This window comes from Carcharodon carcharias, chromosome 8, assembly GCF_017639515.1.
Source record: "Carcharodon carcharias isolate sCarCar2 chromosome 8, sCarCar2.pri, whole genome shotgun sequence".
Classification (NCBI taxonomy): domain Eukaryota; kingdom Metazoa; phylum Chordata; class Chondrichthyes; order Lamniformes; family Lamnidae; genus Carcharodon; species Carcharodon carcharias.
This window is the reverse complement of record NC_054474.1, coordinates 50,609,688-50,634,621: the sequence shown is the minus strand read 5'-3', so window position 1 is coordinate 50,634,621 and position 24,934 is coordinate 50,609,688.

Here is a 24,934-nt window from a genome sequence, read left to right as displayed (position 1 = left end):
TAGTCTATCTCGTTAACCAATTAAATTTGAGGATTTGAATGGTTATTAAAACTCTGAAGCTTGGACATCAGATTATTTAAACAAAATTTATTAAAATATCCCACAGTCAGATTTAATGAACTCCCTTTCCGCTGTTCAGAAATATTTCTTGATTTACCAGTCATTGTCAGTCAGCAACATTCATGTCCTGTAAAGCACTTTCCAATCTGTGCTCACTTTGTTTCCTTCCAGTTCAATCATTTTTTTCGCTGTGAAGGGTTTACTTCCTTTTATAATTTCTCCAGTTTAATTTACATCCTGGTTTCCTGCTTTATGTAGCATGAGGCAGCGGCACAGTGGTAATGTCACTGGACTAGAAATCTAGAGGTCCAGGTTAATGCTCTGGGGACATGGGGAATTTAAATTCAATTAATAAATCTCAGTAATCGTGACCATTGTCATAAAAATTCTTCTGATTGCCTTTATCTGGGGCCTGACCTGGCCAACATGTGAACAGACCCACAGCAATATGGTTGACAATACGGCTTTCTGAAATGGCCTATCAAGCCACTCAGTTATATCAAAGCACTACAAAGCCTAAAAGGCATGAAATTGGATGAACCACTTGTCATCAACCAAAGAAACAACCCTGCAGAGTCCTCCTTACTAACATCTGGCGGCTTGTGCCAAAATTGGGAGAGCTATCTCACAGACCAGTCAAGCAACAGCCTAAAATAGTCATACTCAATGAATACTCACCAGGCACTACCATCACCATCCCTGGGTATGTGCTATCCAGGACCGACAGGATGAATCAGTTGAAATCCTCAGCTGATGAATCAGTACTCTTCCATATTGAAGACAAACTGAAAGAAGACCTGAGGGTGGCAAGGGCACAGAATGTACTCTGGGTGGGTGGGGGACCTCAATGTTCTTGATCAAGCATGGTTCGTGACTACTACTGACCGAGCTGGCCGAGTCCTAAATGACATAGCTGCTAGACTGGGTGGTGAGGGAAACAACAAGAGGGAAAACTTACTTGATCTCATTCTCACCAATCTATCTGTTGCAGATGAGTCTGTCTAGGACAGCATTGGCAGGAGTGATCAGCTCACAGTCCTTATGGAGAGGCTACGTTAAGGCTATCCTCCATTGTGTTGTGTGGCATTACCACTGTGCTAAAAGGGATAAATTTCGAACAGCTCTGACAGTTGGGCATCCATGAGGTGTTATGGGCCATCACAGCAGCAGAATTGTACTCAACAACAATGTGTAACCTTTCGGTCCAGCATATCCCCCACTCTACCATTACCACCAAGCCAGGGGATCGATCCTCATTCAATGAAGAGTGCAGAAGAGGATGCCAGGGCTGCCAGGAATTCATAAAAATAAGGTGTCAACCTGATGAAGCTACAACATAGGACTACTTGCATGTCAAACAGCGGAAGCAGCATGTGCTAGACAGAGCTAAGCTCTGCAGTCCTGTCATATCCAGTCATGAATGGTGGTGGATAATTAAACAACTCACTGGAGGATGCAGCTCCACAAATATCCCCATCCTCAATGATGGGGGAGCCCAGTGCTAGAGTGCAAAAGATAAGGCTGAAACATTTGCAATAATCTTCAGCCAGAAGTTCCGAGTGGATGGTCCATGTTGGCCTCTTTATGAGGCGCGCAGCATCACAGATGCCAGTCTTCAGCCAATTCAATTCACTCCATGTGATATCAAGAAATGACTGAAGATATTGGATACTGCAAAGGCTGTGGGCCCTGACAACATTCCAGAAATATTATTGAAGACTTGTGCTCCAGAACTTGCGCACCCCCTAACCAAGTTGTTCCAGTACAGCTACAACGTTGGCATCTATCCAGCAATGTGGAAAATTGCAAAGGTATGCCCTGTGCATAAAAAGCAGGACAAATCCAATCCAATTACTACCCCATCAGTCTATTCTCGATCATCAGTAAAGTGATGGAATATGGTGTCGACAGTGCTATCAAGTGGCATTTATTCAGCAATACCCCACTCACTGATGCTCAGTTTGAGCTCTGCCAGGGCCACTCAGCTCCTGATCTCATTGCAGTATTGATCCAAAAATGGACAAAAGAACTGAACTCCCAAGGTGAGGTGAGAGTGACTGTCCTTGACATCAAGGCAGCATATGACCGAATGTGACTTTAGTGAGCCCTAGCAAAACTGGAGTCAATGGGAATCAGGGGGAAAGCTCTCCACTGGTTGAAGCCATACCTAGTACAAAGGAAGGTGGTTGTGTTTGTTGGAGGTCAATCATTTCAGCCCCAGGACATCACTGCAGGATTTCCTCAGGGTAGTGTCCTAGTCCCATCCACCTTCAGCTGCTTCGTCAATGGCCCCCAACTCAAGGTCAGAAGTGGGGATGTTCGCTGATGATTGCACAATGTTCAACACCATTTGCAACTCTTCAAATGCTGAAGCAGTCTGTGTCCATATGCAGCAAGACAGGGACAATATTCAGGCTTGGGCCTGAAGTGGTAAGTAATGTTCGTGCCACACAAGTGCCAGACAATGACCATCTCCAACAAGAGAGAATCTAATCATCGCCCTTTAACATTCAATGGCATTACCATCACTGAATCCCCCACTATCAACATTCTGGTGTTACCATTGACCAGAAACTGAACTGGACCAGCCTTATAAATATTGTGGCGACAAGAGCAGTCAGAGACTGGGAAGTCTGCAGAGAGCAACTCACCTCCTGACTCCTCAAAGCCTGACCACCAGGCACAAGTCAGGAGTGTGATAAAATACTCTCCACTTGGCTGGATGAATGCAGCTCCAGCAACACTCAAGAAGCTCAACACCATCCAGGACAAAGCAGCCCGCTGGAATGGCACCCCATCCACCAACTTCAACATCCGCTCTCTTAACCACTGATGCACAGTGGCAGCAGTGTGTACCATCTATAAGATGTACCACAGCAATTCACCAAGGCTCCTTTGACAGCACCTTCCAAACCCACGACTTCTACCATCTAGAAGGACAAGAGCAGCAAATGCATGGGAATGCCATCGCCTGCAATTTCCCTTCCAAGTCACACACCATCCTGATTAGAAATATATCACAATTCCTTCACTGTTGCTGGGTCAAAATCCTGGAACTCCCTTCCTAACAGCACTGTGGGTGTACCTACATGGTTCAAGAAGGCAGCTCACCACCACCTTCTCAATGGTAATTGGGCATAGGCCTAGCCAGCGACAGCCACATCCCAAGAATGAATAAAAAAAATTAGTATCTGGTTGCAAAATGGTAGGCCATTGGAAATGAAAATTACCCTATTGACAGGGTTCTTATGTCATAGTAGCCCTAATTTTCTGTGATGTGGTTAATTGAAAATTAATACACAAATATGCTGCAATTTTCTTGAAGGTGAGCTTCAGTTTTTGTGCAGCTAATGGTGGAACAGTTCAAGTCATCTAGCAATTTCTGTAGATTACCAACTCACCCTCTATTACTTCTTTGCCTCAAATTATTGATAATTATTGTAAATAATCATCATTATTTTCCCTGCAGAAGTATCTGGGCCAATATCTTCAAATGAATATGCAACATTACAAAATTGTGATATCTACCTTTTGTAAACTATTTTGTCATAAACTTTTCATGATAAGTTAAATCTAATTTGAGTTTTTTTGATGTAAAATGGAGTACATAAGTTTAGCGATAGGTCTTCTCCTGTAAAGTCTTTGTGAAATAACATTCATAATATCCAAGCATTTTGGGGTGTCTCAGTACACACCATACAGCCCCCTCCACTCCTAATCCAGTAACTGCCTAGCCCGAAAAAGGAAGGTGGTCCAGTGGAATGGCCAGCCTCGATTGGAACTTTATTCCAATGGAACCGGGACAGGCAGGTTGAATTTAGAGAAGGTTCACTAGGCTGATTCCTTGGATGAAGGGGTTGTCTTATGAAGAATGGTTGAGCATGTTGTGCCTATACTCATAGGAGTTTAGAACAATGAGAGGTGATCTTACTGAGACATAAAAGAATTTGAGGGGGCTTGAGAGGGCAGATGCACAAAGGGTGTTTCTCATCATAGGGGAATCTAGAATTAGGGGGTGTAGTTTCAGAATAAGGGGTCTTCATTTAAGACGGAGTTGAGGAATTTCTCCTCTCAGGGTCATTAATCTTTGAAATTCTCTATCCAGAGTGCAGTGGAGGCTGGATCATTGAGTATATTCAAGGCTGCGTTAAGATAGATTTTTGATCGACAAGGGAATCAAGGGTTATGGGGCAGGCAGGAAAGTGGAGTTGATGTCACAATCAGATCAGCTATGCTCTTATTGAATGATGGAGCAGCTCAAGGGGCCGAATGGCTTACTCCTGTTCCTATTTTGTTTGTAGACCCTTGGGTTGTAACACTCGGGAAGTGTATTGGGCATGGGTATGCCTCACTGTCCTGCATGGGCTCCAGGTTTGGTCTTATCTGCCACATGGGCCCCAGGCTTGGTCTTGTCCATAGGCTCTTGTGGTAATGTGCCCCTGTTAATTTCCTGATGTACACTTCAAAGGTGAATGAAAGCCTGACCAGAACTAATAAACTTTCCCTATCCAGCAAGAAAATTGGTGTGCTTTAATACAGGACGACCATAAAAACCTTGCCATATTTTACCAAGCTCATTGTGGCTTCATGGCACATTAACGAATTTCTGCACTTTGTTTGACTTCAGACATACAAGTCACTCGTTCTACTTTGAGATATTGACTAATGATATTTGTATTCTTTATTGCTTGTTTTGAAATTTGTTTTTGAAATTTGAAATATGTCTATGTGTAATATGACTCCACTGCAGTAAGTGTTCTTGCTATTAAATGTAATCCAAACTATAAGTCACAGGAAGACACAGCGTGGAACATAAAACAATAATAAAAAATGTTTTGAGGTCAGCTAATTAGTAGAAATTAGTTTAGATTTTTCAAAATGTCTTAATAATCAAACTTAATATAAAAGTTATTCAAAGCTCCAGTATAGTTGCAACCTGCTTCCTGATATTGTAAAATTCATACATTGAAATGTTAGAGTGGAAAGTAAGGGATGTACTGTGAACTTCTTGGGTTGGGACATAGCAGCCTTAAGAGAAAATACTAAAGTTGCTATCATTTCCCAATGAAATAAAATCCCAAGATATGTAACATTTTAAAAATGTGCTAATGATTAGCTTTACCAGAAAAAGCAAAACATGTCCATTTGTATTAATTGCCCTACTATAACATGACATTTATACTGTGCTGACTATGGTTGTTAAAGTCATTTTCTCTGTGTTTGATTCAGAGCTTGTAAATCATACTAAAACTGAAAATGCTTCAAGTAGTCAGATTATTGTTCAACCTTTCGATTTTCTTTTGGCAGGATGCCCAAACTTCATTTTTGTGGGATTTCATAAAGTTGCAAAAATCATATGTGATCCTCAAAAAGCTTTCGTTTTACAAAACATTACAAATAGTTTTCTTGGCTGAGGCAGAAAAACTGGTTTCTATTAAACATTTTCAATTGCTCATCTGGCAATAATGTATTTGTACAATTGGCCGAAGGTCTTTGCATAATAAAGTCATCTCTTTCAGTGGCTTAGACCTGGGAGTAAAGTACTGTACTCACTTTTTCCCAAAAATTCCAAGAGTTCTGTTTGAAACTGTTAGAACACTTCTAGCCTTGTTTTCAGTAAATTATAATTATCAATTGATTTAATTAATAGAATTTGCCATTTCTTGCTGCATCTCGAATGACTATAAAACTGGACAGTTACACACAGCTAAGCTAAAGTGGATTCTATTAACCAACGTCAACCTGAATGTTGGATCCAGAGCTGTCCCTAGGGTACGGTGAATCGGGGCAACTGCGCCAGATCCCGCTCTTTGGGGGGGATCCCATACATCAACATCAGATGTAACACTATTCCAAAATAGTTTACATCTTTATAGCGAGCATATAGTGCATGGTGTCTGACCTGTGGGGTAAGTCACTCACTTGCTGTGTTTATTTTAAGTCCTGGGCAATTTAAGCCCTCTGCTTCTTATTTTATTTTTCTTCCAGTATGCATTTGCAACTAACATTTGCTTAATGTTGGAAGAGGGGCAATCACTTTTTAAAAAAAAATTTGAATTATTTATTGCATTGTGTCTGCAACTTTAAAAAAAAACATTGAATGCAGTGAATATCCTCACTCTGGCTGATTCTCTGTGCTGGCTTCGGTGAGCCATTGAAATCTCCATTCACAATGGCGGGACTGCCAGGCGAGGGGCTGGAAAACTCCAGCCTTAAAGTTGTCTCCAGTTGGGGAGTGGGCTATGTTAGTAAAAATGTTACAACGGAATCCCAAAGAGATCATGGATTTCTCCTTAACAATAGAAGAGGCAACAATTATGTTGAGCCTTGGAAGCAAGGTGTAGTTTTGAATGCGACACATTCATCACAGTCAATAGTGCATTACGTGCTTGTAACTGAGTGCTCAGTAGCTGGGATGCTGCTGATGCTTCTTTTTGCATATGCTCAGGGGTCCAGTCGTCGGAGGAAACTTGCATAAAAATGTTACAGGGGGCCAACACAGTATGATTTGCTCTGGGCCCCATATCCACCTAGGGATGGCCCTGGTTGAGCTGAATCAGATTGATTCAGATCAACCTGAAGCAGATTGAATTCTGATGTTATTGAGATTCATCATTTCTGACCTGATTTTTTTTCCCCCATTTCACTATTAACTCAAAGCCAATGCTGAACCAATTCAAGCTTATAGCAATAGTTTCCGTAGACAAATATAGAAGGTTTTTTTATTTCCTGCACACTACATTCTCTCACCTTAAACCACCTATATGAATTTGCAAGCAAATATCTTTCAGAAAAATTAATGTCTTCTGTAGACCACTGGTACATGTAAAAAGAACTCTGACTTTTTTTGAAGCTTTGGCTTGAAAATTAAAAGGTGTGGAATACATAGCCAATGATGTTGCAGAAAAGTTACTAAATCATATGAAGCAATATGTGAAATCTTTCAGATTGGAAATACACCAGGCAGCTCTCCTTTGTCCAACTGGCATTTTGTGTGATTCCTTATAGTTGTTGTTTGAAAATGTTGTATGATACTTTCACTGTGTTCAAACATACAGGAGCTATAATAATCATCCAAACAGTTGCTATGGCAAGGTGAGCTTCATGCTTCATTAATGCAAAACATTGCTTTCAATCATTTTGTTAAACCTGGAGTTTTGGTTCGCTATCTGTTACAAGAAATATAATAAGCACGAGGATTCCATATTGAACAGCATTGAATAACTTTGGAAAATATTTTCCAGAAATCATATATTCAATTTACAATGAGAGAGAGGCTTATATTTTTCATGATCCAAAGTAAAGCACATAGAATTAATTACATTGAACAGCAGTGATTGTTGTTAAGTCGGAAATTGAAGGAGATATTTTGTACTAATTATCTGTGGAGAAAAATTTGCAGGGCAACAGGAGAAGGCAGACTGGGGTGGGACTAGCTGAGTAGCTCTTACAGGGAGCCAGCATAGAGATAATGAGCTGAATGGCCTCCTTATGTGCTGTAACCATTCTGTGATTCTATGTAGTAAACAATATGACACCAGGCTAATGAAATGAATGATTAATTGTGATGTTGGTTGAGGCAGAAATGCGGAACACCAGGAGGACTTCCTGGTCTTTGGCAATGAGACATTCCCATATGGGACTGAGCACAGTACCGCCCACACAGTGATGTAAGAAGGCACATGACCCAGACCCAGGCGTCAGTGTGATATTGAGCAGAGATGGGTTAAGACCTAAGCATGGAGATAGCTTCTAGCCTGTACCCTTTACTGTACATGTGTAAATAGTTGCACTTGGTAATAAAGATTTACAATTAACCCACTGATGACTATGAAGACTTCTTTAAGGGACATGGTTCTGTAGCCAACACCCTCCCAACATCGTGGCAGCTGTGGATCAAAAACACTCAACCTCGCTAAAATTCTGAAACAAGCTGAGATGCTGGAAGACCAGGGGCAGAATTTTGCCCTCGGATGGCGTGCGGGCCCCACTGGCTCGGCGGCGGGCGGACAGCCGACCCCCACCACTAAAACGAGGCCCATCACCATTTTGAGTGGGCGGGCCAATTAAGCCCCACCCAGCGGCCTGCCCAACAGGAAGCCCACTGAGGCTCCTGGCCTGCCTGCCAGCCTTAAGGTTGGACGGGCAGTGTCTTTAATGATCTTAATTATCCTGTCAATGGCTGCAATTGGCCATTGACAGGTTGGCGGACGGACAGCTGATTTCGCAGTCCGCCCACCTTCCTAAAAACTTAAATGGACTGCGATGACGACGGGGTTCCTCTCGATGTCATCCTGCGTCATTTTCCCGTCAGTGAGCAGGCCCTGCTCCCAAATCAGTGACGGGAAAATTCTGGTGTATCCGTGAGATATAGTTTTAGTTACATAATATATTCCCCATTCCTATTTTGCCAATATGAGTTCCTCATGTACATAAAGTATTCAACAAAATGCAAAAGGACACTTGTTGGACAGAGTCAAATTTTGTATCTTGTCTATGAGTCTGTCTATGCACAGGTAAATTAACCAATATGATGAGAAAGCCCCTTCTGAAATAATTGTGTGGGGCAGTACGCATCTTTTGAGTTGTACCCCAGGCCAGAACCTTCGGGTCAGTGAGCGGGGGTGGGCGGGTCACGCTCGCCGATGTGTAAAATGATGCACGGTGACATTGGGTGTGCATCCCGAAGTCACCGCGCGTCATTAAGATCCTCAGTTCGGTGGGCATGCACTGGAGTCGGCTGTGCTCCCGCCGCACTGTCAAAGGCCTATTAAGTCCATTTAAATATCAATTAAAAATCACTTAACTGAGCTGCCCCATCCAACCTTAAGGTTGGCGGGCAGGCGAAGAGCCCAGGCGGCCTTCGCATTTATCATGAAACCTCATCCATGGGCGGGGCAACATTTCATGAAGGTTTTTAAAGTTTAGTAAAATTTTTAAATAAAATTCATTGACATGTCCCAGCTCATGTGACAATGTCACATGAGGGGAAATGTCTTAAAACATATTTTTTCTTTATTAGAATTGTTAAACATCAAACTAATCTCCCTGAGGCAGCTCTGTGCCTCAAGGAGGTTTCTGTGCTCTTTCGTGTGCATATGCGAAAGAGTGCAGGCCCCGACTCAGCCTACTCATCCCACCCGGACAGGGAGTGCACAGTACTTCTGGGTGCATGTCATGCAGGGTGAGCCTTAACCCATGTAAAATGGTGGCGCACAGCTGATCGTGGGCGGCGATCGGCTCCGTGTCCACTCCCACACAACCCCCGTAACGGGGAAAATATTATTCCGCGGTTTATTTTTAGTTCAATGGTAAGGAAATTTCCCATGTTGACAGTTTTCCCACAGCATTATAAAGATTGTCCAAGATTTGAGAGGGGAGAAGTTGAGCCATCTGTGGAATTTTAAGTTATTTGGAATTAAATCATTACAGGACATGGATAAGTTTGCAGGATTCTTGGGCGGAAAGATTAATTGTACCAGAAGTTACTTACAAAATTCTCACAAATTCAGCCTGCATTTCAAAATTGCCACTGGGTCAAAATCCTGGAACTCCCTCCCTGGGAGCACTGTGGGTGTATGTACACCACAGGGACTGCAGCAGTTCAAGAAGGCAGCTCACCGCCACCTTTTCAAGGGCAATTAAGGAAGGGCAATAAAAATGCTGGCCTAGCCAATGAAGCCCACATCCCATAAATGAATTATTTAAAAAATGGTTAAAGTGCAAAAGTCAAGGAAGAGCTGCCATCTGCAAATGTCAAACTGCTCAGTCCTGATGGAGCCAATGCTCTACAATTTGTGGGTTAGGATATAAAGTCATTGAATTCAAATACTGGGAATGAATCTAATCCCATCGGATGTACTTGCTGAATTCATAGCTTTAATCACATTTGCTCTTTGGATCTATATTAAGTAATTTTGTAATATGCTGCCCATTGATTTCAGATTGAATCTCCCCCCATGCATTGGCCAACATGGCAAAGAATTTACAGTTTTAAGCCTTTATATATGGTAGGATTTGAAGATTTATTTTTTAAAATCCTCTTTAGAAAAGTCATCTGCCTTTGCCTCAGTTGCTATTTATTTTTCATTATTTCTTCAGTAATACAAGAACCACTTAGAGAATGTTCTCCATCTGTGCCCTGAACACAAAATTAAAACCTTGAGGAGAAAACAGCCTTTTAAACTTAACAGGCAGGATTTTCCCCCCATCGGGGGCAAAGTTAAAGGGCGGGTGTGCAGAGGCGTGCTTCTGATTGGTGCCCCCAATGCCATTTTATGTGGGCCGGCCAATTAAGGCCCACCCAGTGTGACGTCCGCATGGAAGTGCTGAGGCCATTGATGGAGTAATTAAACTAATTAATGGACCTGCCTGCTCAGCGCATGCGCACGAAAGAGCACACTGATCTCCATGAGGCTAAGTGCTGCCTCAGGGAGATCGGCTGTTCTGTGACAAATATTAAAAATAGAAAAAAAAATTCCTGACATGTCCCCTCATGTGTCACATGAGTTGGGACATGTCCATAACTTTTTACAAAAACTTTATTAAAATTTTTTAAAACCTAAATGAAACCCCATCCCACCCATGGATGAGGTTTCATGTTTTTTCTAATTCCCGCCGGGGCTCCTGGCCTGCCCGCCAACCTTAAGGGTGGATGGGTAGGTCCATTAATTAGTTTAATTACTCTGTCAATGGCCTCAATTGGCCATTGACAGGTCGGTGGGCACACAGCTGATTTCGCTGCACCCCCGCCTACTGGAAAATTTAAATGGTGCATCATTTTACGTGTTGGTGAGCAGGCCCCACCCCCCTGCTCACCGACAGGAAAATCCTGCCCAACATTTTTTTAAATAGTTCACATTGGAGAACTAATAATATCAACATAGTAAAAGAATTGAATTACAAGTAAAATTAAGGGCAGTGGAGAATTTTCTGATGTGTGGTAATGTTTGCTTAGTCATTGGGTAGTACAGAACTTGGGTATTGCTGAAATAAAGTGCATGTTGTTGAAGATTTTTGTTATGCACTCATCAGGACAATTTGCAAGAATACCAAACGATTTATACTTCATATGAAGAGAGTGCTGACTGGTTGGCAAGTGGACTCAGATTGGACTACATGTGCTAGAACCTACATATATTAATACACAAGGCCCTTACAGACAGAAAGAACATGTACACACATTGCACCTGTTTTAACTAAACAAAATAGGCGAGAGCCATTCTCTGGTTCATTCCCCAGGGCAATGCCTTGACTAATCAGAGTCAAGCTGCCTGGTTTGAATTTAAAGGAAGCTTGGCAGTTAACTATCAGTCATCAGTTAACTAGTGCATTCTCCATGGCAAAACCTTTACCAATCATATGTCCTTTTTCAGCCATACTAATATTTGATTGTTCAACTCGATGAAAACAGAATCTTGAGAAAGTGAAACTTCAGTCACCACAGCTAAGCAACTAAACCAACAGCTCATTATTGTGCTGGGTAAAAACTCCCCAGTTATTATTCATCTTCAATTGTGCATCATGAGTGGGAGGAAATAAAACATCATTGATCAGGTTTCAAATTATCATTCCATTATAAAAGTATTTACTGAAATAGCTTTCACATAACTTAGTTCTCTGTACAGGAGCTATTTTTTAAATCTATTTGACCATTTATCCAACTAATTGTCTAGCTGATACCAATGCTATGGAAGCCCTGAACTCAGAAAATGGCACGTATCATTGTTTGGTCAGAAAGATCTGTGCAGGACCTGATGCTGGTATGGGTGCTAAGACAGGTGTGTGTGTATATGCTCAATGCCAACAGCTCATAATGTCAAAAGTTCAGCTGATTTGATGCATATCTTTGACACTAAGTGTCTGGGCTGATCACTTACATTGAGCTACACGAGGAAACTCCTTCTCCCCAGCACTATTTGAAGGGACAGGACAGGCACCCAACTTGCAGATGAGATACTTTTGCTATTGCAGGATTTTTGGAAGTTCTATGGAGTGTATTTGAAGGTATGATGGTTCAATTGCTGGATTTGGCAGAGTGTTGTTGCTTTGTTTCAGGGAGGTCAAAGAATGTGGGTAACCTATCTAAGCAGAGGCTGCAACTGGTATGGGGTTTATAATTCCAATGCCTCTGGGGCTGCAACACTGATGCAGTTGGTAAAGTGGAGTTATTTAAAAATCCAAGAAAGAAACTTTAAACAATTGTCATAACCAATAATTTTAATTATCATGTTTGAGATGCAACTCTAAATTCAGGAATCAGACCACCAGTTCTCAAGGTTTTACATTAAATTAAATGAAACATTTACAAAAGCTAAAATATATATACACATGGCTACAAATTACTACTATCATAACTTTTAACAAATTCCCAAAATAATCTCCATTCAGGCAACAGCAACCCATAGACTTAACCAAACACCAGGCAAAGCATTTTCATCTTACGAATTCAAAATGAGGTTCTTTTCACTTTGGTTCCTGTGGAATCAGTTGGAGGCTTATAGCTGCCTTTTGATCTCTGCTCTGCATGCCCAAAAACTGCTAAAGTTATACCCAACACCCCCACTGAATGTAAATTATCATTGTATCACCAGCCTCTTTGAACTCTGCCTTTTAACAATGAAACCCCTTTCATAGTACCAATCTTATTAGTAGTATAAACATGTTGCTTGATATCTGCTAGATTGGCATCAATTTTCACCCCACTTCTTGAATGCTCTGTTCAAAAAATGCAAATTGATTCTACCGCTCCGTTTACATCTCAGAACTAGTACATATTAAAGCACCCAGCCTCACTGGCTTTAATCCAATTAAGACACACCCACAGACTAAACCTTTATTTTAAAAGGAAAACATTTTCTAATAATATTATACACATGAATAGCTTCATGATAACAGACAAATATGCAGGTAGGGGTAGCTCTAGGAGAGTTTTCCCTAAAAGGCCCTACTCACCATGAGACATTAAAGGAGCACTTCTCCTATCTCTGTCTCTCCCAGAAACAATGTCTGAGGCACCTGAGATCCACCAAGGAGGTGGTTGTGGTAGTCGGTGAGTAAAATGGCGTTTTACACATTAGCTTCAATGGTGGCTTCTCACGCCGTCTCGTCCCAAATCCGCTGCATGAATTATGCATTTTTGGGAAACATGCCATTTGTATGGTGGGCGGGCTCCGATTGGCCACACCCGTTTCATCACACCGGACACCACTTTTAAAGTGCAGCCACGCGTGCACCTCTCAGTGCTTCCAGCCCAGGACTGCTGCAAGTAAGACAAGGCCCCGAAAAGCAAGAAGTCCGCAGCCCCCAGGTTTGGTGACACATCCCTTGAGTGCCTTTTTTACGATGTGGAGTCCCACCGTGATGTTCTCTACCCCCACTGTAGCTGCAGGAGGGGCAGCAACATTACCACTCCAGCTTGGGAGGCGATGGCAGTGGTGACCAGTGCCAATGGTGCTGAAGAGGTTGGCCATCCGGTGGAGAAAGAGGACGAATAATCTCATCCGTGCTGCCAGGGTAAGGCAACCCTCTCATCACTCTAAACTCACACTCAAATCCATTACACATTCACTGGCATCTCACTCACTACCAGCTCAAGGGACATCACCACTCACTCTCTCACACACGCCCTCACATCTCACGTGGCCTCATCTGCTCTGGAGACTGCCTCCTCAGCCCTCACCATCATGAGGCCACTTGCACAGATCAACTTGTGCCCCCACACAAACGCTGGGATACCTCCCCCTTCCTCAGTACAGCCCTCGCCCTGCAGCCATACAAAGCCATCCCTGCCTTATGGCTGGTCTGGTAGGTAGAGACCTGCCTGTGAGCCCCCCTGAAGGTGAGGTGGTGTTGTCTGCGAAGCCTGGCGTTGACGACTGCGAGTGCTACCCGAAGGAAGTTAGGCAAACAAAACTTGAAGCCTGAGTGAAGTGCAGCTCACCAGGCGCACATTATTTATGTTCAGTTGTGAAACGCTGACTTGGGTGGACAATCCAGCATGGGGGGATGAGTTCGGTGGGCTAGCCTTATAATGATATGCAGATGTATTGCAATGAGGTTCCCGACAGCCAACCAGCACGGATGATTCCGCTTGTAAATTCTGTCTGTGACAGAATAGAATTCAGGGAAATGTGGCAGATGGTTGTTTTTAAAATGGAGGGAAGTATCCAGCGGCTGGTATTGGGACTACTGCTCTACTTGATGCTTATTAATGACCTGGACTTGAGTACATAGGGCATAATTTCAAAGCCCGCAGATGAAACAAAACTTGAAAACGTAGTAAGCAATAAGGAAATTTCAGGAGGACATGGACTGGAGAAATAGACACATGGCAGATCAAATTTAATGCAGAGAAGTTGTGAATTGATACATTTTGGTAGGAAGAATGAGGAGTGACAATATAAACTAAAAGGTACAATTTTAAAGGAGGTGCAGGAATAGACCTAGCGGGTGTACGTTTGAAGGTGGCACTCCATGTTGAGAAGACTGTTGAAAAAACATATGGGGCCCTTGGCTTTATTAATAGAGGCAAGGGTGCTAATACAGAGAAGTTATGCTAAATCTTTATAAAACGTTTGTTGGGCGTCAAATGGAGTATTGTTTTCAATTCTGAGAACCATACTTTAAGAAGGATGTCAGGGCCTTAGAAAGTGGAAGAGATTTACTAGAATGCTCCCAGGAATGTGGGATTTCAGTTATATGGAGAGACTGGAGAAGCTGGAGTTATTCTCCTTCGAACAGAGAAGGTTAGAAGAGATTTGATAGAGATATTCGGAATCACAAAGAGTTTTGAAGGAGTAAATAACGAGAAACTATTTCTGGTGGCAGGAGAACCAGAAACCAGAGGACACAGGTTTAAAGTGATTGCCAAAAGAACCCGAGGTGACACGGGGAAACATTTCTTACACAGCACTTTGTTGTGATCGAGAATACATTGCCTGAAAGGATTGTGGTAGCAGATCCATTCGTAATTTTCAAAAGTTGCTAACAAGTGCTTGCTTTTCATTGTACGTTGAAAAAATATTTGATAAACATTTTTCAAAAGGAAATTGGTTTACTACTTGAAGGAAAAATAATTTGCAGGGCCAAAGGGAAAGGGTGGGGAACTGAGATCAGTTGAATAGCTCTGCTAAATAGGCAGACAATAGCACTAATGGCTTTCATCTGTGCTGTATCATTCTATGATACTACATTGCAAATCCAGATAATCAAAATATAAGTTTAACTTGGTTTAAACTAATGAAAACTGCAGTTTTGCTGGCCAACCTCCCACTTTGCACCCTCTGTAAACTTGAGGTCATTCAAAACTCTATTGCCCATATCCTGACTCTCATCAAGTCCTATTTATCCATCACCCCTGTGCTTGCTGATCTATATTCACTTCTAGTCAGAAATATCCTAATTTAAATATTCTTATCCTTGTTTTCAAATTCCTCTATGGCCTCACCCCATCCTATTTCTGTAATCTCCTCCAACCCCATAATCCTCTCTGCGCTCCTCTAATTCTGGCCTTATATGCATTCCTGACTGTCTTCGCTGTGCCATTGCTGGCCATGAATTCAGCTAAGGCCTGGGCCTTAGCTCTGGAATTCTTTCTGTAAATAATTTGCCTCCTTAGCTCTGTTTCTTCCTTTAAGGTGCTACTTAAAATCTACATCTTTGACCAAACTTTTGGTCACTTGTTTTAATACATTAATTTGAGAATGCTTTTCCAAAATAATGGCCCAGGTTTTGCAGATGTAATGATGGTGAAACTGTCAGCATTCACCATCCTTACTTTGCAAAACTGACAGCAACTTCTGGCATTCGCACATGTGCATTTAATCGCAGAAATCCAGAAATTGCTGTTAGTGATTCCCTGTTCCTCCGCAGCATGTACTGTCAGAGTCCCAAAGATGCAAATCACTTGAATTGAAGTAAACTTCCACTTTTTAAGCTCTGGCCTCTCTGTGAGCTCCCCCAAATAATTAAGCCTTGTTGAATGAGGTGTATCTGGGTTTTCAACAGTGTACCAATTCATAATAATTATTGAACAACCTCTCTGGACTTGAAAAACTAACGGTATATTTGTGGAATGTCAAATTTCTTTAATTGCGATTAAAATTAATAATTAAAAAATGTGTTTATCATATTTCAGATTCTACATAATCCTACCTGTCTACCCAATGTTTACTTTGCATCAGTAAAATTTATAAAATGAAGAATAATCAGTGCTTTTTGCTTTTTGGTATGTTGTCTGTGAATTCTTCAATGTGATTAGCAGTTTAGCCCGTTTGATGACATTACTGCATGTCAGAGATCTCCTTGAATTGAAGCTGGATTTAATATTATGTCAGAAAAGGGGAAATCCACAGAACAGAGATTGCTAGATCTTGGTGTACAGTTTTCTTCACGGTCAGTAGCAAGCGTCCTTGCTTTGGTTCTGACTGTAATATCCAGGCCGATAACACTCCCCCCTCTTGATGTATGTGTTCCTAGTTAGGATGCAGTACCAAAATGTTGAATTTATTTTAGAAAAAAATTCTGACAGACTCTCTTTATGTTAGCAGCACAAATAATTTTTGTGACGTTAAAGCTCTTAACATTATTTGAGACAACAATTTAAAGATCAAGCATACTTGATGTTGCTACATGACAACCGCATCTAGCTCCTTAGGAAATTGTGATTCATAGAGAGTCGAAATCATTAATACTTTAGAAACCACACATCTTTGTCAACCTTATTCAAGCAGCTTCCCTTGTCTGCATGCTAAACGGGGCTTTCTGTAAAGAATATATAGCAAAGGAGCTGATGACACAAACTACACCAGGCCAATCATTTTGTGCAAAAACAGTTCGAAAATAATAACCAGTGAATTCTGCCATAAACCAGTAAATTTTGTAGCTATTGACTTTACTACAACTGATCAATTATTTGTAAGGAAAACATTCTCATTATATCAACATAAATTATTGTCTGTTCATTTGACATTCCTGTTTTTCAAATACTTCCCATGTCTCAATGACAAGGCATTGTCATTTAATCAAACATTGATTGTGTAAAGCAAACTTAATGGACAGGATTTTATGGTTCTCCACCAGTGGCCGGTTTGCAGATGGGGGCCTGTAAAATTTCCTGGGTGGCCTGTCCATCTGTCATCACACTGTTTGCAATTTTACAGGGGACAGACAAGGCCTAAGGCATCCTGCCTACCCTGGTCCCAACTGTGGCCCCTAAATGACTAATTATTGGCTATTTGAGGGCCATTTCCTGCTTGGCCGCAATTTTTCAGTTGGCAGGAGGTCTGGCAGATCAGCCTGCTTAGACTTTGGGTGAGAAAGGTGGGAGATCCTTCCATTACTGGCCCCATTTCCAGATTGGGCGCTCTCCCCAGGTCTTGCCCACCCACCCTTCCCCAACCCCAGGGGCCCCCTTCCTGCCTGGCTTTGCCATCATAAGCCCATCCCCTCTCTCCACCTCTCCAAGGCCTCCCATTCTCTCCTTGCCATGAGACCAGAATTACCTCCATCCTGCTTCCGGGACTTAGAATCTGGGGTCTGCTTGTAATCCTGGCAATGTCTGCCACTTGGTTGCTGCTGCTGGGACTACAGAGCTGCCAGCCAATCAGGGTGGTCAGCCGCCCTCTGAAGTGGGATTTCCTCCAGAGTGAGGGATGAAAAATTCCACCTCCAGGCAATTAATTCTCTGTGGAGCATGAAATGGCTGTGGGGCAGCTGGCATCGGTGGGGATACGTTTCCCGCCCACTCTTCATGTTACAGGGAGGGAAGGCAAACGTGGACAAAATTTTATGAGGTTTTTTAAGTGTTGAACCTACAATTTTTTTTCTCAGTTTGCTTGAACTGTGTCACTTTTTACAATAAATGGCTATAAAGGATGACTTTTCTGCTATATTGAAATAGAGTTAGACAGCAGTTTGAAAAGCAATGTAGTGGATTTAAGGATTATCTTAGTGGGAAAGCACACTGCTCTGTATGGACTGGGCTGAGTTAGCTCATCTCAGGCAGTGTAAGCACAATTTTTAAAAGATAATCAATTCTTGGAGATATGGGCGTCACTGGCTAGGCCAGCATTTATTGCCCACCCCTAATTACCCTTGAGAAGGTGGTGGTGAACTGCCTTCTTGAACCGCTGCAGTCCATGTGCTGTAGGTACACCCACAGTGCTGTTAGGAAGGGAGTTCCAGGATTTTGACCTTGCAATAGTGAAGGAACGGTGATATATTTCCAAGTCAGCGTTGTGAATGGCTACGAGGGCAATCAACAGCCAGAACTCCTATTCTGAATTGCTTTGCAATGATTTCTGAAAGAAAATATGGAAACAGGCATATGTGTCAGCTTACAAAATTTGCAGGAACTAACAAAAACTTCAGGAAAGCTGACCCAGCTGCATAAAAGGTTAAAAAGTTAAAACTGTGTACAATTGAACAGCAGCCTGGAGAGAGGCCTATGCCTAAAGCCATGACTTTGGTATGAAGGAATACATTAAATTCCTTATACTTAGCATTTTTCTGTATTGGGTTACATTCTGCAATTGAGTTGGGTTTACAGTGAAAATTGAAGCCTAATGGCCTCATCTATGATGCATGAAAGGAAGTTGTTACAATGAGACTTCAATGGACTTAAACTTTACATTTAATATTCAATTTATTGCTGTAATGTCCCAGGTAGCTATCAGCATTAAAGATGGCACAGATTGAACAAAGACAGAAAAGAACATACAAGACTGTCCTGGCTGCCCCCAGCTCCCCCTGTTCTCTTTGCTGCTTCCCCCATTCCCATTGCCACTCCCTTCCATTTGTCCACTCACTTCACTGCTGCCCCATTTCTTTCGCTTCTCCCTGTTTCCTTTCCTCTTCCCCAACTCCCTCCTGTTCTCCTGCTCCTATTTCCACTTCCCCGACACTCTTTGCTGCTTCTCCTGTTGCCTCCCAATTCAGCCTTCCCCTTTGCCATTTCCTCCTTCCACCGTTGTCTGCCTCCTGCCCTGTCTGCTTCCCTTCACTGCTTCCTTCTGCTTGAGTGGGAGGGATCAGCAAAGGGAGAGGGCAGAAGTGGAAGAGAGTAGGGAGTGATGGAATGGACGGCAGGGAGCAGGCAGCGGAGAGTGTGAGGGGGTGGGTGTCAGGCAGCAGGAGGGAGTGGGTAGTGGGCAGCGGTCGGGAATGGGCAGTGGGTGTAAGCAGGCAGGGGGAGGGAGCGGGCAGTGGCTGGGAGCAGGCCGTGGGTAGTGGGAGGGAGTGGGCAGTGAGTGGGAGTGGGCGATAGGCAGCGGGAGGGAATGGGCAGCAGGAAGGGGCTGGCAGTGGCAGGGAATGGGCAGTGGGTGGGACATGTGGCAGGAAGCGGGAGGGACATGTATGGGCAGCGGGAAGGAGCGAGTGGGCGGCCCAAGAGCAGTAGGCTTTGGGAAGCAGAAGGTGATGGATCTTACATTTGCAGAATCAACTTAAAGACTAACATTGCATGTATTTTAGAGACTAGAATAGAGGAGGGATCCATATTTTGTGAGCTGCCAGGCTCCAGTGTGCAGGAGCCAGGGTGGAGGAAAAGGTATTGCAGGTCCTAGTTTGCCATCCCACATGAGTTCTGCTGTAGAGAAATCGAATAACTTTAATGGCCTAGACTACAGAAAGAGTAACAGAAAAGCAAAATACTGCTGGAAATCTGAAATAAACAGAGAAAATGTTGAAAATAGACAACAGGTTTGGCAGCATCCATGGAGAGAGAAATGGAGTTAACATTTCAGGTCGTGACCTTTCATCAAAGTTCTGCAAGGGATAACCCTTGTTGCCCAGTAGCCAGCCTTTGACTTGCTGAGGTGGGATGGAAGACTGCTGCGGAATCATCTACACAATGTGCTGTCTGTGCTCACATACCCAGCCGCATATTGAGGGAGTGGAATTTATTTTGGTTGATGAAAATGGCAAAGTAGAGATGAGGAAAATTTGATGCAATGTGAGTGCAGTCAAAAGCATCCTGCAGATGGGGAAGCGTGTAATCCATATAAAATCTTGCGCTTGCTTCTCCTACTTGTCTCTAGCAAGACTGAGTGAGATGAATGTGGTTTTCTTTGTATAATGAACCTAAAGAAATGTCCAATTTCCAGGGGAAGCCACTATAGGCTACATGTCTGGAAGCAACTTCTTTAGTGCAATATTTTATATGACAAAAGAAAAAAGTACTGCAAGAGCAGCCAGCCCACTCCCTGCAGTGTATTTAAGCTTTAGCCAGGTATACAAACCTCCAAAAATGCATAGAATTGTACCAGCATTCAGAAAAAATAATGCAGCAACTAATCTATAAATATTTCATGATCCCTTTCCAAAGCTCTGGTGCAGTTCCTTCATTCCGTTCAATGTTGTTTCAGCTGTGTGAGGTTAAGATAGGGGAGTGGTTGGAATGTAGAGTTTGATAATGGCAGCAGTGGCTTCAAATCAGTGTTACATGCTGCTTCACCTCAGTGTCTCGCTGCTCTGCATGCTGCCGGCGGGCATTAGGAGTCTTGTGCATTTCCTGTTGGAAGAATACGCAAAGTGTTTAAAAACAATGTCATTGTAGCTCAGTTGGTGGCACTGTCACCTCTGTGTCATAAAGTTCTGAGTTCAAGTTCCACTCTAGAGCTTGAGCCCAAAATCAAGGCTGACACTCCAATGCAGTACTGAGGGAGTCTGTGGTGCCATCTTTCAGATGAGAAATTAAACTAAGGGCCCCCTTCCTGCTCAGGTGGATATAAAAGATCCCTTGACACTGTTTTGAAGAAGAACAGGGGAATTATCCCTGGTGTTCTGGCCAATATTTATCCCTTGACCAACATCACAAAGAAACAGATTATCTGGCCATTGTCACATTGTTGTTGTGGAAATTTGCAGCACACAAATTGGCTGCCATGTTTCCTACGTTACAACAGTGACCACACTTCAAAAGTATTTCATTAGGTGTAAGATGAAACTTCAGGTGGTTGTCACAAGTGCTACATAATTGCAAGTCTTTTTTCCTTTTCCAAAACTGGAGTTAGCCCCTATTTGGTCCCTATATGTTTGATGTAAAATAAGTGTGGGAACAGAGCAGGAATCTAGTAACATTTCGGTTTGCGTCCTTGTACCCACATTGAATAATATTTCACTAAATAATGAAACTCTTCCAGATAATGTGAGAACAGATAATGTTGACGGAAAACCAGGATGAGGAACAGAGAGATAGCGAGCTCACTTTTTTCCAGCCCATTGGCGAAAGCACTTTCTCTGGTGAGAATTTTTGTATACATGCTATTTGTACTCCCAAAATTCCTTCCCTTCCAAAATGAAATTCACAAAGAACAATAAATATTGAGTGAGACCTAGGAGTCTTAGGGCGGAATCATCACAGGTTTGCACCAAGTGCAATTGCAGGGGTGAGAAACGACGTTTTACCCGCTGGCTGCAATGGCGGGTTTTCATGCCGTTTTGTCCAATTCTCATTAATTATGCAGCCACAGGAAACATGCTGTCTCGCTGGAGGGCAGCCTCTTACTTGCCCGCCATGCTGTTACCTCTCCATTTCCTCACTCTGGGTGCCATATCTGAACTGTAGCTGCGCACACAGTTCTTAATGCTTGCTGCCCAGGGGTTGCTCCAGTGAAGACATGGCCCCGAAAGTCAAGAACACTTCAGTGACCCATCACTGGAATGCCTTTTGGAGGTCCATCTTGATGTCCCCCACTCCTGCTCTAGTCGCTGGAGATCCAGAAATATTACCACTCAGGCTTGGGAGGCGATGGCAGTGGTGATCAGTGCCAATGCTGCACAGAAGAAATCTGCCATCTAGTGCAGAAAGAGGATGAATGATCTCATCCATGCAGCCAGGGTAAGACAACCATCTCATTACTCTAAACTCACAAACTCACAAGCCCATCACACATTCACTGGCATCTCACTCACTGCCAGCTCAAGGGATATCACCATTCACTGTCTCACACACACCATCACATCTCCATCTGGCCTCATCTCCTCTGGAGACTGCCTCCTCAGCCCTCACCATCTTGAGGCCACTTGCACAAATCAACATGTGCCCCCACACAATCCCTGGGATACTTCCCTACCCCAGAACAACCCTAACCTTGCAGCCGTTGAAAAGCCATCTCTGCCTTACAGCTGGTCTGGTAGGTAGAAACCTGCCCATGAGCACACCTAAAAGTGATGTGGTGCTGCCCGTGAAGCCTGGCGCTGATGACCATGAGTGCTGCCCGAAGCAAGGTAGGCAAACAAACTCCAAGCTTCAAGTGAGGTGCAGCTCGCCAGGTGCACATCGCTTATGTATAGTTGTGAAACACATTGGCGTGCAATCATGCCAACGTGCCCAGATCTTCTGCCGTGAGGGGATGATTCTAGCAAACCGGGCTTAAAATGAGATGGTATTGAAATTAAGTTCCTGATGTGAGGTGGTGGGAAATGCGTCCCACCATTGACAGGTGGAGTGGACGATTGCAAACTGATTTCGCGACAGTGTAAAACCGATTTTTGGTCTTCTCACCATATTGTCTGCTCATGCCCGCCATGCACCCGCCGCCAGTGGAACTGGACAATTTTGCCCTTAGTAACTTCAATGCTCAACATATCCAACCAATGTAGAACAGTAATCAACAAGCCAACTGAATGTTAAACTATATTGAGGAAGCAGCAGAAAAGAAGGAAGTGGAAGTCACATCAAATTGTTAGATCCCATCTTGAGTACTATGTCTAGATCATCAAATTACCAAATTTATTGAATCAAATTTCATAATTTACCATGGTGGGACATGAACCCACAACTTGTCATTAACATCTATGATTTATCATAACCATTACCCTATTGTGCTGAAGAAGAGTCATACAGACTCAAAACTTAACTCTGTTTCCCTCTTCACAGATGCTGCTAGACCTGCTGAGTTTTTCCAGCACTTTTTGTTTTTATTTCAGATTTACAGCACCTGCAGTATTTTGCTTTTACCCTATTGTACTCGTTAGTTTGCACATTGTTTGGACAGATAAGTGGATTTGGTGCCAGTGTGGGAAGCTTGGTTGTGTGTTTCTTTTTTTGGTTTTATCCTAGCCCCAGGGATGCAGAGCCTAATTGTTATGCGTGATTGTCCTGGCGAATGCAGACAGGAGACTGGACATAGGATCTACCTGTATCAAAACAACATGATGTGTATGCCATGAGCCATAATGTGTTGATTGCAGGAATTTCCAATGATAATTTGTTCTTTGTTTTAAAACAAATTGTAGCATTTCAACGAAATCCATGAAGTGTTTATGTAAGTCAAATACACTGCGGGAGTCTTCAATTCATTTGTGCTTCATATCAAAAACAGTCAGATCAAGGGCCACTCTGGAAAAATCTAAGCCGCCTTCTTTCTGTTTAATTGCCTGGGTTCAGGTTATAATTTTGGAAACCAATTATATGGAAATTGTAACATAGATGCTTTATCCAATATGGTGTAATTATGGAGGTATTTTGTTTGGCTTAGCAGACTGCTTTTAAGTATATGGTGGCTCAAAATACATCTGTTCAAAACAGATGTAGCTCACAAACAGCTGTTTTTTGTTCATTATTCTCCAAAGGATCAATGATCACTTATTTTCTATTGGGAAACCTGTTTATAATTTCTTATCTCCATTAAGAGGAAGCATTCTGAGTCAAGTTATTCAAGGCCTACATTAATTTTCTTTTTATAGTCATGTACGTATGGTAGTGATAAATGCTTTTCTTTACAGAAAAGCAACTTTATCTGAGATTCCTGCTTAACCAATACAGATATGCTCATGATATCTCTTTGGTCTGCAACTGAAAACTCTTATTACAATATAATGCTGAGGAAGGCAACCAGTGAAAGATGAAAAAAAATAGCTGAATGGGTAGATTGTACTTCTTAAATTTTGCTTGATTTAACATTGGGAGGGAAAGAAAAGAAGTTTGTGGAAGATTCCTGCAGGGGTTTTAATGCACGGGTAAGCACTATGGTAATATGGATTGCACAAAGTAACATACAAACAGGAGAAGATTGTTGATCCATTAACTTGCGAATTAACCCTTTTCTTTCCTGTATGTTTTTTATAACATTTATAAAATTGTTACGACTGGTCCCCAGGCAAGGTCCCCCAATCTGTATGATCCTGGATGAGATACCCCAAATTGTTAACTTCCTGAACGGGTCCCCAATTTTGTTATTGTCCCAGGTGAGGAGGAATGAGCTGGCTCCCCTTCTTTATTCAATCCCCTCAGTTGGCCGCAACAAGGTTAATTTAAAAGGGGTCCTTTCCTCATGGATACCTTTTCCCAGTCCAAGTGGGAGGACTAGATGGCGAAACATTGTGGCCATTAAATTGGGTGACTCCGGTAGTGCTGACTTTGGTAGTTGAGCAGTTGGTTTGGAGACACCTGGTTCTGCAGGTTAACTGAAGGAATTATCCTGTTTCCTTTTTAACTGTGGCTTTGCTGACTTGCCTCCAGCCAAAGAGAGAGAGAGAGAGAGACTTTTACCTGCAAGCTGCAGGATGTCTATTGATGTTCTTCTGCTGTGACCTTCACAGCACACATTAACACACCAGAACTAGAACACACAAGTCAGGCCTGCAACTGGCTTTTTAACCCATTTCCTTGTTTATTTCTGGAAGGGAAAAAACAAACATGTCTTTCAACTCAAACCATTTCCACATTCTGAGCTGTAACACAATAGGAGATGGTTTCTGCTGAGATGTGGTTATCAGTCTCGTGTCTTTGTAACAGGAAATTAAAATTCAGTCTTTTGGATTGCATTCCTTCCTTTCCAATCTCTCTGTCTGAAGTAGGCTTCGACACCTTTTAAGGTGCAGAATTCCATGTTCTCTCTGAACTAGTCGGTCAAGTATAATCCGC